The 13,156-nt window shown below is 44.1% G+C and overlaps 1 protein-coding gene across 1 annotated transcript in view; it reads left to right on the top strand.

Moving 5' to 3' along the window:
- Positions 1–672: 672 nt before the first annotated feature.
- Positions 673–13,156, top strand: part of MAP4 (microtubule associated protein 4) — a 190,106-nt gene continuing 177,622 nt past the window's right edge. Inside the window, exon 1 of the mRNA XM_032867912.1 lies at positions 673–1,146. The gene's annotated coding sequence lies outside the window, so the exon portion shown is untranslated. The remainder of the gene's footprint in view (positions 1,147–13,156) is intronic.

The raw sequence follows: 13,156 nt of genomic DNA, 5'->3' as shown, positions 1-13,156 counted from the left end.
ATTGCTGGCTTGCCGGTCATTAGGTAAATTACCAAACTTCTGTGTTTGTTTCTTATCTGTAAAATGAGAATGGGAACATTAACACCAATTGTAAAGCATCCTTGTGACAGCAAAAGGAGTTATTAGGTGTCACACACTTAAACGAGAGTGCCTGGACTATAATAAGTACTCAGTAGGCGTGAGCCATCACTTTTCCTTCTGGACCACTGCTAGCTAGCAAACGTATAATGTGACCCAAACAGTAATTTTAAGTTTCCTAGTGGCCACATTTTAAAAAGCAAACAACAACAAAACAAAAAAGCACCATGAAACTATTTTAAATGTGTTTTCTTTAGTCAAATAAATCTAAAACGGTAATAACCAATTTTGCTATCAACTGTCGTTTATAATCAATATAAAATTATGAATGAGATCTATTTTTTGGTGCTAAGTCTCGGAAATCCGATGTGTACTCTACATCTACAGCACATTTCAACTTGAAACAGCCACGTCGCTTGTGGCTGGTGGCAGCGCAGCCCTGGAGAGGCCCCACACCGCGTCCCCGTCCCCCTACAACTCCTTCCCGCGACCAGCTGGCCCGCGCCCTAGGCCCCGCCCCGCGCCCCGCCCAGGTTACATCACAGAACCCGCAGGCCCCGCGGGCGGGGAGACCCGGGCCCCGGCCGCGTGTACCCGGCCGCTCGCATCCTCCCGGCTCCAGGCACCCAAGTTCTGAAAGGAAGCAACGTCCACTACAAAGCCCTGGCGGCGGTCGGTCTACCCGCCGTTCGCCCAGGCGCTAGCCGGCGGGAGGCGGGAGTCTGAAGCCCCCACGCGTTCCTCGCCCCCAACGGCCCTCCGCTCGCGCCGCTACCACTGCGAGGTCGAGGCGGCGGGGCCAGCGCCCATTGGCTTGCCTCAGCCCTCCGCCCGCCCCCTCGCCGCGTTTATTGGTCGGAGCAGCGGCGCCCGCGGGATAGGCGGTGGCGGCGCCCCTCCCTCGCGCCGGCCCTCAAGAGGGCGACGAGGAAGCGGCCACCTCCCTGCGCCCCGCCCCACGGGCTTGCTTGGAGGCTCCGGCTCCTCCCGACTTCTCCCGGCTCCTCCCGGCTCCTCCTGGCGGTCTCCCGTCTCCCTCCGGCTTCGGCTCCGGCGCAGCGGCGGCGGGTAGGTGCAACGACAGGCGGGGCGCGATCTGAGGGGCCGCCTCCCCACTGTCCCGGGAGCTGCCCGAGCCGCGCCCCGCGGCCGCCCGGGACCCCGCAGGGCCCGCCCGAGGCTGGGAAGGGCGGTGGCCGCGGGCCTGCGGGACGCGGGGGCGGTCGGGCTGGGGGGCCTGCGGGCGTGATCTTCCGAGGCTTAGAGCAGCGATCCCGGGGCGCCTCGGGGCGGACCGGGCTGAGAGGACCGGGGTTTCAGGCGTCTGGAGCGTGGGGCCGAGCGGCATGCTTTGGGCTCGGGATGGGGTTGCGCTCGCAGAGCGAGGGTCGGCTGCGGTCTGGGGCCCTGGTTGGGGTTCGGGGGCGTAGAAAAACTCAAAGGTCCGTGAGACTTCGGGGGTCAGTTGAGGTGGGGTTGATGTGAGCTAGAGAGAGTGGCCAGTCTGGGGTTACGGGCGGGGGTGAGGGGCGGTCTGGAGAACCGGGCCCCAGCCTGGGCTCTCTGCGCGCGTCCCCTCCCGCACTGCTGGGGGACTAGCGTGTGTCTGGCTGCGGGAGGGCAAAGCCGTCGCAGCAAGGGTGGGGATGGGAGGATTGGGACTGGGACCGGGAGGGGGCAGTTGGAAACGTTACCCAGAACCGAGATTGTGATTTAGCACTTGGACCAGATTCTCCGCTGGTGTTGCCTGAGCCCTTTTTTGGTGAAATTACCCCGTGGGGGCGACGTTGTTTTTTTTTTGTTTTTGTTTTTGTTTTTTTGCTTCCACCCAGGAACGTGTAAATTAAATGCTTTTGCTACTTTAGGGAGGAGGCAGTCATTACGCTTAGGTTTGTGTTTTAGCACCCAGACCCGGTGTGAAAGGTGCTTCTCGGGAAGGTTAGTGTTTACCCAGCTCTCTCCTGGAAACTCCCTTTCTCCTTTCCCTCCTCTGGTTCGGTTACACTATTGCTCCCCAGGGCCCCTCGATTCGCTCTCCGGGGCTGCATAGCATTGCAGTGTTTCTTGCTCTCTGTGTGTGTGTGTGTGTGTGTGTGTGTGTGTGTGTGTCTGTCTTGTCTGTGTGTCTCCCGCCCGTTTCCCTGCTGCTGCACTTTTGGCAACTGCCTCTGCTCTTTCCCAGGGATAGTTGTGGCATTGCATCAGGGGATATTTGTGCTTGTAATTTGCTCACTCAGCCCAGGAAGAGGGAGAATAGTATGCTGCAGAGATGGGAGGGGGGGGCCTGCTGGGCTGGGTAGGCAGAGAAATGGGTGTGGTGAGGGAATACAGCTGCTCTAGGCCTATAGGGTAACACTGCCCAGTCATCAGCTCAAAGAGATTCAAAGAGCAGCAGCAACAGCTATTTTTATAAATCAGTCCTGAATCCAAGCTGAGCACATGGATTTAGAGTGAACAGTTGTCATGCTCTAACTATTACCGGCTGGGTGTTTGGTAGACAACATTGGAGTTGCTAAGGGAGAGCTGTGTAGTGCAGCAGGTACTTACTTTACTTGCAACTTTTAAAAATTTTGCTCCTCTCACCTCTCTGAGACTGGATCTCTCTCTTCAGGGGGTGTCTTTCCAGTGCAGTGGTTTGATGGTCTAGACTACTCCTTTTCAAGTGAGATGTTCCTGTATCAGTGGTACTCTTCCTCTCCAGTTCAACTTAAAAATAATAAAGCTATCACCTTGTGAGCACTTGAGCCATCTTCTAGGCACTAGCTGTAGGTATTTGTTTACAGATGGGGAAATTGAGACTGATAGAAATAAGGGGTCACACAGATAGTTATGTGGCAGAACTGGCATCCACGTCAAGGTCTCTCTGGATTCCCCCCCAAACCCCCACTAGTTTAGATACGTGAAATTTTTGGTTTATGCAAGGGTGACTCAAGTGCTTGAGAATTTATTCATGCAAAGTAATCTCACCGGAGACTGATAAACCAGGTACGAGTTTATTTACACCAAAAGTATAAAGTGCCATGTACACAATTGGAATTAATTATCCACTGGCTAGGACACCTCCTTTGTTTCTGGGCAGCGAAATCAGTAATAAAAAGGCAATTGATTATAGAATGGGAACTAAGGAACCCTGGATGTTCTTAGGGGATGTTTTAGTCAAGTTACTGAATCCTAGTGAGTTTCCCTTCTTTTCCCATTGTATGAATAAATACATTACTGTGTGGCAGTGCTGGGAAGCTTCTAAAAACATCTTCCCATCCTGTCTCAGTGTCGATGTTTTTTTTTTAAGTCATCTCTTCCAATACTTATCATTTCAGCCTATTTAACCTGTGTTAAATTTCTCAAATTTACAAGTAAGTTTACGTTACATATTAAAAAGTCATTTTCCATTGTTTGCTGACAATGAAGGAAGCACCTGGATTCTTATGTCTAGGTGGCTTAGCTCTATTTTTTATTTTTCTTGAGGATATGAAAACTTTTTATTAATTGCTTACTCTGGCATTCAGGGGAAAGTAGGACAGGTTTCCCAAGCTTGCTTGAAATGGATTGAGATCTGGGAAAGATACTGCCTTGTGGTTTTAATTTTGGTTATAGGGTGGGGGTGTTTGTGGAAGTGAGTGTCCCCTTGTGTAAAGGGGAGTGTTTGTGTGATTTGAACCTCTCATCCCCGTCAAGATAGGTGACTTAGCTTTAGTCAGTTTGTTCTTCCTGATTTCAATGTCTTGTTCATTTTCCCGATTGATCCATCTTTGTCTCTTGAAATTTTTGCTGTTGACCCTTCAAATTTAGGGCATCTTCCTCCTCCTCTTTCTCTTTCTTCTTCTCTTCCTCTTCAATTTTTCCCTTCTTTTTAAAATTACTGTTACTACTGTTTTTAAGTAATCTCTACCCCCAACATGGGGCTCAAACTCAAGACCCTGAGATCAAGACTTGCGTGTTCGGTCCACCAAATGAACCAGCCAGGTGCCCCCCTTTTTCTTTTTTTTAAATATTAAGCATGGTTAGTTGATGTGTAGATTTTATTTTTCCTTAAAAAGCAAGAAAATTTGAGGAACATTTTGACCTAATGGAAGTCATCTGGTGGTTCATTTGATTTGGTCAATTTGAAAAGGAAACCGAGTAAATATCACTGATTTCACTTTGTTCTTCTAAATGGCACTTTTAGAACCAGGTTTCTGTAGACTTACTGCTAGGAATGTGTTGAGGACAATTACGGTCAAGAAAGGGGTTAAAGCAAACTGATATATGTGAGGGATCATATTCACTACCTTTTTAGAGCTTGCTGGGCTAATCTCTCGACACAGACCTAGTGGGAATTGCTTTTGTATGTCATTAAATTTTTGATTAATTAATTTATTTTTGAGAGAGAGAGCATGTGGAAGTGCACGCACTGGGGGGCAGGGTACAGAGGGAGAGGGGCAGAGAGTGTTTTAAGCAGACTCCAAGTTGAGTGCCAAGGGATCCAGGGCTTAGTCTCACCACCCTGAGATCACAGCCTGAGCCGAAACTAAGAGTCCGAGGCTTAACTGGGGGCACCACCCGGGCGCCCCTGTATGTCATTAAATTTTTGAGCTTGAAAGTCAATCCAGTTTACTTTGGCGTTTGTTTGTACAGTAGAAAAGTTAATCTTCCTTTTCTTTTTAATATATGGATATATTTTTAAGATTTTATCTATTTATTTGATGGAGAGTGATGCAGTAAGAGAGGGAACACAAGCAGGGGGAGTGGGAAAGGGAGAAGCAGGTTTCCTGCTGAGCAGGGATCCTGACCTCTGGGCTCGATCCCAGGACCCCAGGATCATGACCCGAGCAGAAGGCAGACACCCAACAACTGAGCCAGCCACCCAGGCCCCTGGGGGAAAAAAATTAAATTAATTAATTAATTAATTATTTGAGAGAGCATGTGCCTGTAGGGGTGAGGGTGGGAGGGGGAGTAAGAGAGAGAATCCCAAGTGGGACTCTGTGCAGCTCTATCTCACTACCCTGAGATCACAACCTGAGCTGAAACCAGGAGTCCGACTTTAAACCTACTGTACCTCCCAGGCACTTGAAAATGTTAATCTTCTCACCATAAAACATTTCTTATTGGTTTGCATGTATTTAAATTTCTTTTAAAATGTATTACTTTCCCTTTTTCTGACTTTACAATAAGGCAGTTTAAAAAATAATTTATTTTGAAATAATTTTAGATTTACAGAAGACTGTCAAGAGTGTATAGAACGTCCATATAATCTTTATCTAGCTTTCCTTAAATTTAACATCTTCTGTAGTGAGACATTTATTAAAATTAAGACATCAGTATTAGTTTAATATTATTTTAACTAAAGTATAGGCTCTCTTCTCATTTCCCTAGTTTTCCCCCAGTGATACCCTTTTTCTATTACAGGATCTGATCCAGGATACCACATTACATTTAGGTGTCCTGTTTCCCTAGTTTCCGACAATCTGTGACAGTTTCTGAGTCTCTCCTTGCCTTTCTCTCCTTGACACCTTTGAAAAGTAGCAGTCAGTTATTTGTAGAATGTTCCTGAATTGGGTTTTCTGGTATTTTGTCTTGATTAGTCTGAAGTGAGGCATTTCGGGGAGGAGTACCACAGAGATGGTATGTCCTTCTTGTCACGTCATACTGCATTTCAGGGGATACCTGATAGCATTGTGACTTGTTACTGATGTTAACTTTGATAACTTGATTAAGGTAGTATCTGCCTGGTTTCACTAAAGTGACTATTTTTCCAATTTCCTTACTTCATTTGTTAGAAGCTAGAAATGAGTCGCCAGGTCAAGCCCATTTCTGGAGGAAGGGAAGTAAGCTCTACCTCCTGAAAGGGATGAGTATCAAAGAATTTGTGAACCTGTGTTAGAATCACCCATAGTAATGAGTAAATATTTTGGGGAGGTTCTGTGAGGCTACCCAAAGATCTGAGTTTCTTCCACGAATTTTAGCATTCATCGGTGAAATTTGCCTGCAGTGGCATTTACCGTGTAATTGTAGTGGCGATTTTCTGTTTCCCTCATTCTGTCTACATTATTTGGAATTCTTCTTTTTTTTTTTTTTTAAGATTTTATTTATTTATTTGACAGAGATCACAAGTAGGCAGAGAGGCAAGGAGAGAGAGAGGAAGGGAAGCAGGCTCCCCGCTGAGCAGAGAGCCCGATGTGGGGCTTGATCCCAGGACCCTGGGATCATGACCTGAGCCGAAGGCAGAGGCTTTAACCCGCTGAGCCACCCAGGCGCCCTGGAATTCTTCTGAAGGGAAGATTTGTACACGGCCCTCCCCCTGGCAGTTTATTTACTTATTCATTTGTATCCGTATGGATTCATGAATACATATTTTTTCTTTCGGGATGTAATCCAAATACCATGCTTTGTTGCTTACATTCTTCTGGCTTTGGCCATTTGGTACTTAAGTTCTTTTATTTATTTTTTTTTTTTAAGATTTTATTTATTTATTTGACAGAGATAGAGATCACAAGTAGGCAGAGAGACAGGCAGAGAGAGAGGGGGAAGCAGGCTCCTAGCAGAGTAGAGAGCCCGATGCGGGGCTTGATCCCAGGACCCTGAGATTATCACCTGAGCTGAAGGCAGAGGCTTTACCCACTGAGCCACACAGGCGCCCCTGGTTCTTAAGTTCTTTCTGTATGTCCTCCTTTTCATTTTTTGGTGCTGCATGATGCTCCAGTCTCGTCTTTGGTTTTCCCTGCCGCAGCCCCCTCAAAAATCAGCCATTTTCCCAAGGAGCCCTGGTTTCTTTTATTGGAGAAAAATATTTAGAAACCCAGATCTGGTTTCTAAATGAACTGGATATACTCATTGCTGCTGGGCTATCACTGCTTCTAGATGTCTTAGAGGGCATACCTAGGAACTACATGTATGTATACTGCTTACAGTATCCATATACGTACATGTATACTGACCCAGGTACACGCACGTTTATGTTTATTTCCGTATCTATCAGTATATAAATATGATGCAGTCGTACTGGTCTCTCTGACTCTAGTGCAGTACCACAAGTTCATTCTAGGGTTCCTCTCCTTGCTTATTTGTAACTTTTTCCCCTCCGCCTGACAGAAACTTGGCTCTAGTTATTTATAATAGATTTACTTAACTATTCAACCTCAGTGTATGTGTAAGGTAGGAAAATGGAGTTTTCATTATCATAATAAAGTCCATTTCCAAAGCAGTTTGCAGTTGTTACCTAATTTAAATTATACTCCTATAATATTGGTATTTTAAATGACTGTTTTTCAGCCTCAGTGGAGAGGTGATGTCATTTGCCCTTGGCCAAACAGGAAGTGAGCGACTGCAGCTGGAATCAGTGACTTGTGCTCACTCCCAGGGCTAGCTTGATCCCAAGCAAAGCAGTCTCTCTCAAGTATCTTGACTAATAAGTCAGCCTTTGTCCCTTCTTGGTGGGTTTGCTCCTTTTAACTAAAGAAGTTCCTGGATTTTAGAATTTTTTTTTTTTTTTTAACTTTGACAGTGTTGACAGCAGGAGTAATTTCTTTTCTGGACTTATTTTGTCCCACGTAAGTTTTTTCCAGACTAAACAGTTTTTTTCCCCAGCCACCTCTTAGGAAATGTGCTTTCTAAACCTTTTACTATGTTGGGCATCTCTTGTGGACGTGCTACAGTTAGTCATTCTGTCAGATGTGGTCTGATCCAGATATTGTATTAGGCCCTGGAAAGGAAGTGCTTAAGGAATTCAGAATGATCCCTTTCCACTTAGTTTCCACCCCTGCTGCTTTGAAATAATTTTTTTTCTTTCTTTCCATATCTACTTTTCAGTGTTGGTTTATACTTGTCTGGTAGTAAGCTCCCTTCTAGGTATTTTTCCTTAGAGTTGCTGTTAACCCATGTCTTTATTCTTGATTGGTTGATTTTCTGATTCTATGTGTTGGACTTATTTACACTCCTGTTTTCTTTCTGTAAGTCCAGTTTCTGTCCATTGTTCCAAAGGAGACTTTTTGAATCCAGATTCTATTATCCCGTGCCTTTGGTACCCTTCCTGTGTCTATAATTTAGATATGTTCTTCCTCTACTTTGACTTGAGTTGATTAAGAAAACATTTGCCGAGAGAGTGCCAAGATCGGATCTTATATGTAGTTAGAGATAAATTAGAGGTAAAACTTAATACTTTATTTTCTCCTTACTTCTGACTTTTATTACCTTAGTATTTCCAAAGATTTTGGTTCTGGTTTTCTGCTATAGTTTATGTACAAAATTATAATTAAATATTTTACATCATTTTTTTAAAAAAGATTTTGTTTTGGGTGCCTGGGTGGCTCAGTGGGTTAAGCCGCTGCCTTAGGCTCAGGTCATGATCTCAGGGTCCTGGGATCGAGTCCCGCATCGGGCTCTCTGCTCAGCAGGGAGCCTGCTTCCTCCTCTCTCTCTCTGCCTGCCTCTCTGTCTACTTGTGATCTCTCTCTGTCAAATCAATAAATAAAATCTTAAAAAAAAAAAAAAGATTTTGTTTTAATCTCTATGCCCAACATGGGACCTGAACTCACCACCCCAAGATCAAGAATCACATGCTCTCAGGCAGCCTGCATTGCTCAGTCATTTAAGCATTGGATTCTTGATTTCAGCTTAAGTCATGATCTCAGGGTGGTGAGAATGACCCCAGCATTGGGCTGAGCTTAGCTGGGAGTCTGCTTGAGATTCTCTCCCTCTCTATCTCTGCCCTTTCCCTGCACTCGAGAGAGCTCATGCACCCTCTCAAATAAATAAAAATCTTGAAAAAGTCACATGCTATACTAACTGAGGCAGCCAGGTGCCTCTAAAATATTTTACATCTTGAACTCTGAAGGCACAGCTAGGTTTTTTTTTGTTTGTTTGTTTGTTTTGTTTTTTTAAGATTTATTTGTTAATTTACAGAATGAAAAATTTAGGGGAGATTGTGGATAGTGGTGAGTGGGAATAGAAGTTAGAGACCCTTAAGAAAAATGTTGCTTCCTAAAGTAACTCCTCTCTGAGCTCTTTTTTTGTTGAACTGCCTGTGATGATTCTTCTTTTTTTTTTAGACTGTCTGAAATTCTTGATCAGATGTTCATTTGGGTTAATCCATGTTCTGTGTGAGGAATAGAAATACACTGGGAAGATTGAAGAGAGCTCTTACTCATCTTATAGGTAGATCATATTTTCATCGGAATAGTTTGTACTATATATGTATAAATGTTTCTTTGGGTGACAGGTGATTTCTTCTTTCTTCTTCTTCTTCTTCCCTTCTTTCCTCCCTCCCTCCCTTTTCCGTCCTTCCCTCTCTTTCTCTCTCTCTTCTTGACAGGTAAGTGATTTCTGAGTTTAGGGAGGAATGGGAAAAGGGAGAGGGTGGGCAATAAAACAGACTTAGATATTTTCCCATTAGTATCAGCTTTAGAAAGCCTTTCTGATCATTTTCTTAGCCTGGTCATATATTCCTCTTTGGTGTTTTCACCAGTATATATCTTTGGGTGTATGTTATTCCATATTTAAAAAAAAACCACGTATAATTCACATACAATAACATTTGCCATTTTAGAGTATACAATTCATTCTGGGTTTTGGTGTATTCACAGTGCTGTGTATCCATCACCACTGTAAAATTCCAGAACATTTGCATCATCCCCGAAAGAAATCCCAAACCCATTAGCAGTCACTCCCATCCCCCACCCCTCCAATCTCTGGCAAAGAGGAATCTAATTTCTGTTGATGAATTTGCCCATTCTGGACTATCACATAAATGCAGTCATATAATATATGGCCTTTTGTATCTGGCTTTTTTCATTAGCATATTTTTATTATTTATTTATTATTATTTTTAAAAGATTTTATTTATTTGACAGGAGAGAGACAGCAGGAGAGGGAACACAAGCAGGGGAAGAGGGGAGGGAGAAGCAGGCCTCCCGCTGAGCAGAAGGCGGCTGTGGGGCTGGATCCCAGGATCCTGGGATCATGACCTGAGGCGAAGGCAGATGCTTAATGACCTCTCCCTCTAATGGGGCCACCCAGGCGCCCCATTAACATATTTTAAAAGTTTGTCCGTGTGGTACTGTATATCAGTACTTCATTCCTTTTTCTTTTTTTTTTTAAAGATTTATTTGAGAGAGAGACAGTGTTTGTATGAGTGTGCAAGTGGGGAGGAGCAGAGGGAGAGAGAATCTTAAGCAGATTCCCTGGTGAACACAGAGCCCGACATGGGACTTGATCTTACAATCCTGAGTTCATAACCTGAGCCAAAATCAAGAATCAGATGCTCAACCAACTGAGCCACCCAGGTGCCTCTTCCTTTGGATTTCTTTTTTTTTTTTTAAGATTTTATTTATTTATTTGACAGAGAGAGAGATCACAAGTAGACAGAAAGGCAGGCAGAGAGAGAGGGGGAAGCACGCTCCCCGCTGAGCAGAGAGCCTGATGCGGGGCTCTATCCCGGGACCCTGAGATCATGACCTGAGCCCAAGGCAGAGGCTTAACCCACTGAGCCACCCAGGCGCCCCTTCCTTTGGATTTCTGCATCATTTTTACTTCTGTATGCCTTTCCACTGGGTTGAGATCTTCTTGAAGAGTCTCTTGAAGTATTTCATTTCTTTTTCTCTATTACCAAATGTATATTCAGTTAACACTGGTATAAAAATGCCATTGTAGTAGAATTCATTGTAGCATAATGTCATAGAAAATGGCACAGAGGGAAAGTGGAGTATTGTTAAGAATATTTTACCTAGGGGTGCATGGGTGGTTCAGTTGGGTAAATGACTACCTTTGGCTCAGGTCATGATCCTGGAGCCCCGGGACTGAGTCCTGCATCGGGCTCCCAGCTCCATGGGGAGTCTGCTTCTCCCTCTGACCTTCTCCCCTCTCCTGCTCTCTCTCTCTCAAATAAATGAATAAATAAATAATCTAAAAAAAAAGAATATTTTACCTGTTATAAAGTGTTTCCTAAGGTCCAGAAAAGTTCAGTCATCTTACTTCTATGTGTCCTCTGTACACTTGTACACTTGCCTCTAATTACCCTTTGTTACTGGAACTCAGAATGGTGTGTGTTGGAATAGGAACCTTAATTTGATTTTATATATTCTCTAGGGAAATGTGTTCTGTCCTTATTCAAGAATAGTTCTTTGATGAATGTGGAGTACTTAAGATGCGTTTGGCTATGTTGGTTGTTAATTTTGTGTTCACATTATTTCGTGTGTAAACTTAAGTTCATTCATTTTCATTTTCCTCATCACTAAATCACAGAGAGACAAGGGATGCAAAACATTGGTTGTCAAAGGGCAGGATCTGACCTGTTATTTTTTTACTGTTCTTTCTTTAGTAGACATGAATAAATGCTTTTTTTTTTTTTTTTTAAGATTTTATTTATTTGACAGACAGAGATCACAAGTAGGCAGAGAAGCAGGCAGAGAAAGAGAGGGAAGCAGGCCCCCCGCCAAGCAGAGAGCCCGATGCGGGGCTCAATCCCAGGACCCTGAGATCATGACCTGAGCTGAAGGCAGAGGATTAACCCACTGAGCCGCCCAGGCGCCCTGAAGAAATGCTTTTTAAAAGCGTACTGTTCTTCAGAAAGAGGAGGAGTAGCAAATTGATACTATTAAAATGATTTCTTGAAGAATGGATTCTCAGTGTAGAAGATTGGCTGTGGCAAAGGTAGTGGTGAATAATATATGTAAATTCTGGAGTCTTTGAAAATTTCTGTATCTACTATTAAAAATTTAGTGCCATCAGCAATCAAGATAACTAGTTGGCTAGGCCAGATTAGAAATTTCTAAAAGTAGCCATAAGCTGCATGGCTATGTGGTTGAGGAAACCAAGAGTATGTAATCGCTCCTGTAATCCATTTCTTAGCACTAGTAGCAAAATACAGCGGTATAAGATATACCTGTATTATTAAGTCTGTCCTGTTTAATTCAGCTCTAAGATATGATCTGGTAGTGTCCTTCTATAACTTTGCCTATTTAAAGGGAAACCTTTAGGTCATTACTGAAGTCCATATTTCTCAAACATCCCGCAGTTGCATTGCCCTATCAATTGTGAGCTTGATTTCATAATAGTAATTTTTGTATACCTCCTGTTTTTTGTAGGAAACTTTATTTATTTATTTTTTTCAAAATATATTATTTATTTATTCAACAGAGAGAGATCACAAGTAGGCAGAGAAGCAGGCAGGCAGAGAGAGAGAGAGGAGGAAGCAGGCTCCCCGCCGCGCAGAGAGCCCGACGCAGGGCTCCATCCCAGGACCCTGAGATCATGACCCGAGCCAAAGGCAGAGGCTTAACCCACTGAGCCACCCAGGTACCCCGTGTAGGAAACTTTATTAAAATGAAAAATTTCACAGGGTGCCTGGGTGGCACAGTCAGTTAAGCGGCTGCCTTCAACTCAGGTCATGATCCAGGGTCCTGGGATCAAGCTCTGCATCGGGCTCCCTGCTCAGCGGAGAGCCTGCTTCTCCCTCTTCCTCTGTCTGCTGCTCTGCCTACTTGTGCTCTCTATCTCTCTGTCAAATATATAAATAAAATCTTTAAAAAAAATAAAATGTAAAATTTCAGATCCTTCACAGAAGTTGAGATTGGTTTAATGAAATGAACCCCAAGTACTGAACACTTCTCTTTATTTTTTTATTTTTATTTTTTGAGCGAGAACATGCACGTTTGCATGGTAGGGAGAGGAGAGGGATAGAGGGAGAGAGAGAATCTTAAGTAGGCTCTACATGCACCGTAGAGCCCGATGCAGGGCTTGATCTTACAGCCTTGAGGTCATGATCTGACCCGAAGTCAGGAATCAGATGTATAACTGACTGAGCCACCCAGGCACCCCAAGAACCCTCATCTTTAATAATTATCAATCTGTGACCATTTTTTTTTTCTTTTTTTTTTTGAGGATTGTTTTAGGCAAGGTTGCTTCCCCTTAGTGGGAAGATCAGGGGGGTCTTTTTATTTTTATTTTCATTTTTTAAGATTTTGTTTATTTAGGGGCACCTAGGTGGCTCAGTGGGTTAAAGCCTCTGCCTTCGGCTCAGGTCATAATCCCAGGGTTCTGGGATTGAGCCTCATATCAGGCTCTCTGCTCAGCAGGGAGCCTACTTCCTTCTCTCTCTGCCTGCCTC

This window comes from Lontra canadensis, unplaced genomic scaffold (assembly GCF_010015895.1).
Source record: "Lontra canadensis isolate GAN:19392208 unplaced genomic scaffold, GSC_riverotter_1.0 scaffold35, whole genome shotgun sequence".
NCBI classification, from domain to species: domain Eukaryota; kingdom Metazoa; phylum Chordata; class Mammalia; order Carnivora; family Mustelidae; genus Lontra; species Lontra canadensis.
The sequence above is the reverse complement of the archived record's forward strand: the minus strand, read 5'-3'. Positions and strand labels throughout refer to the sequence as shown.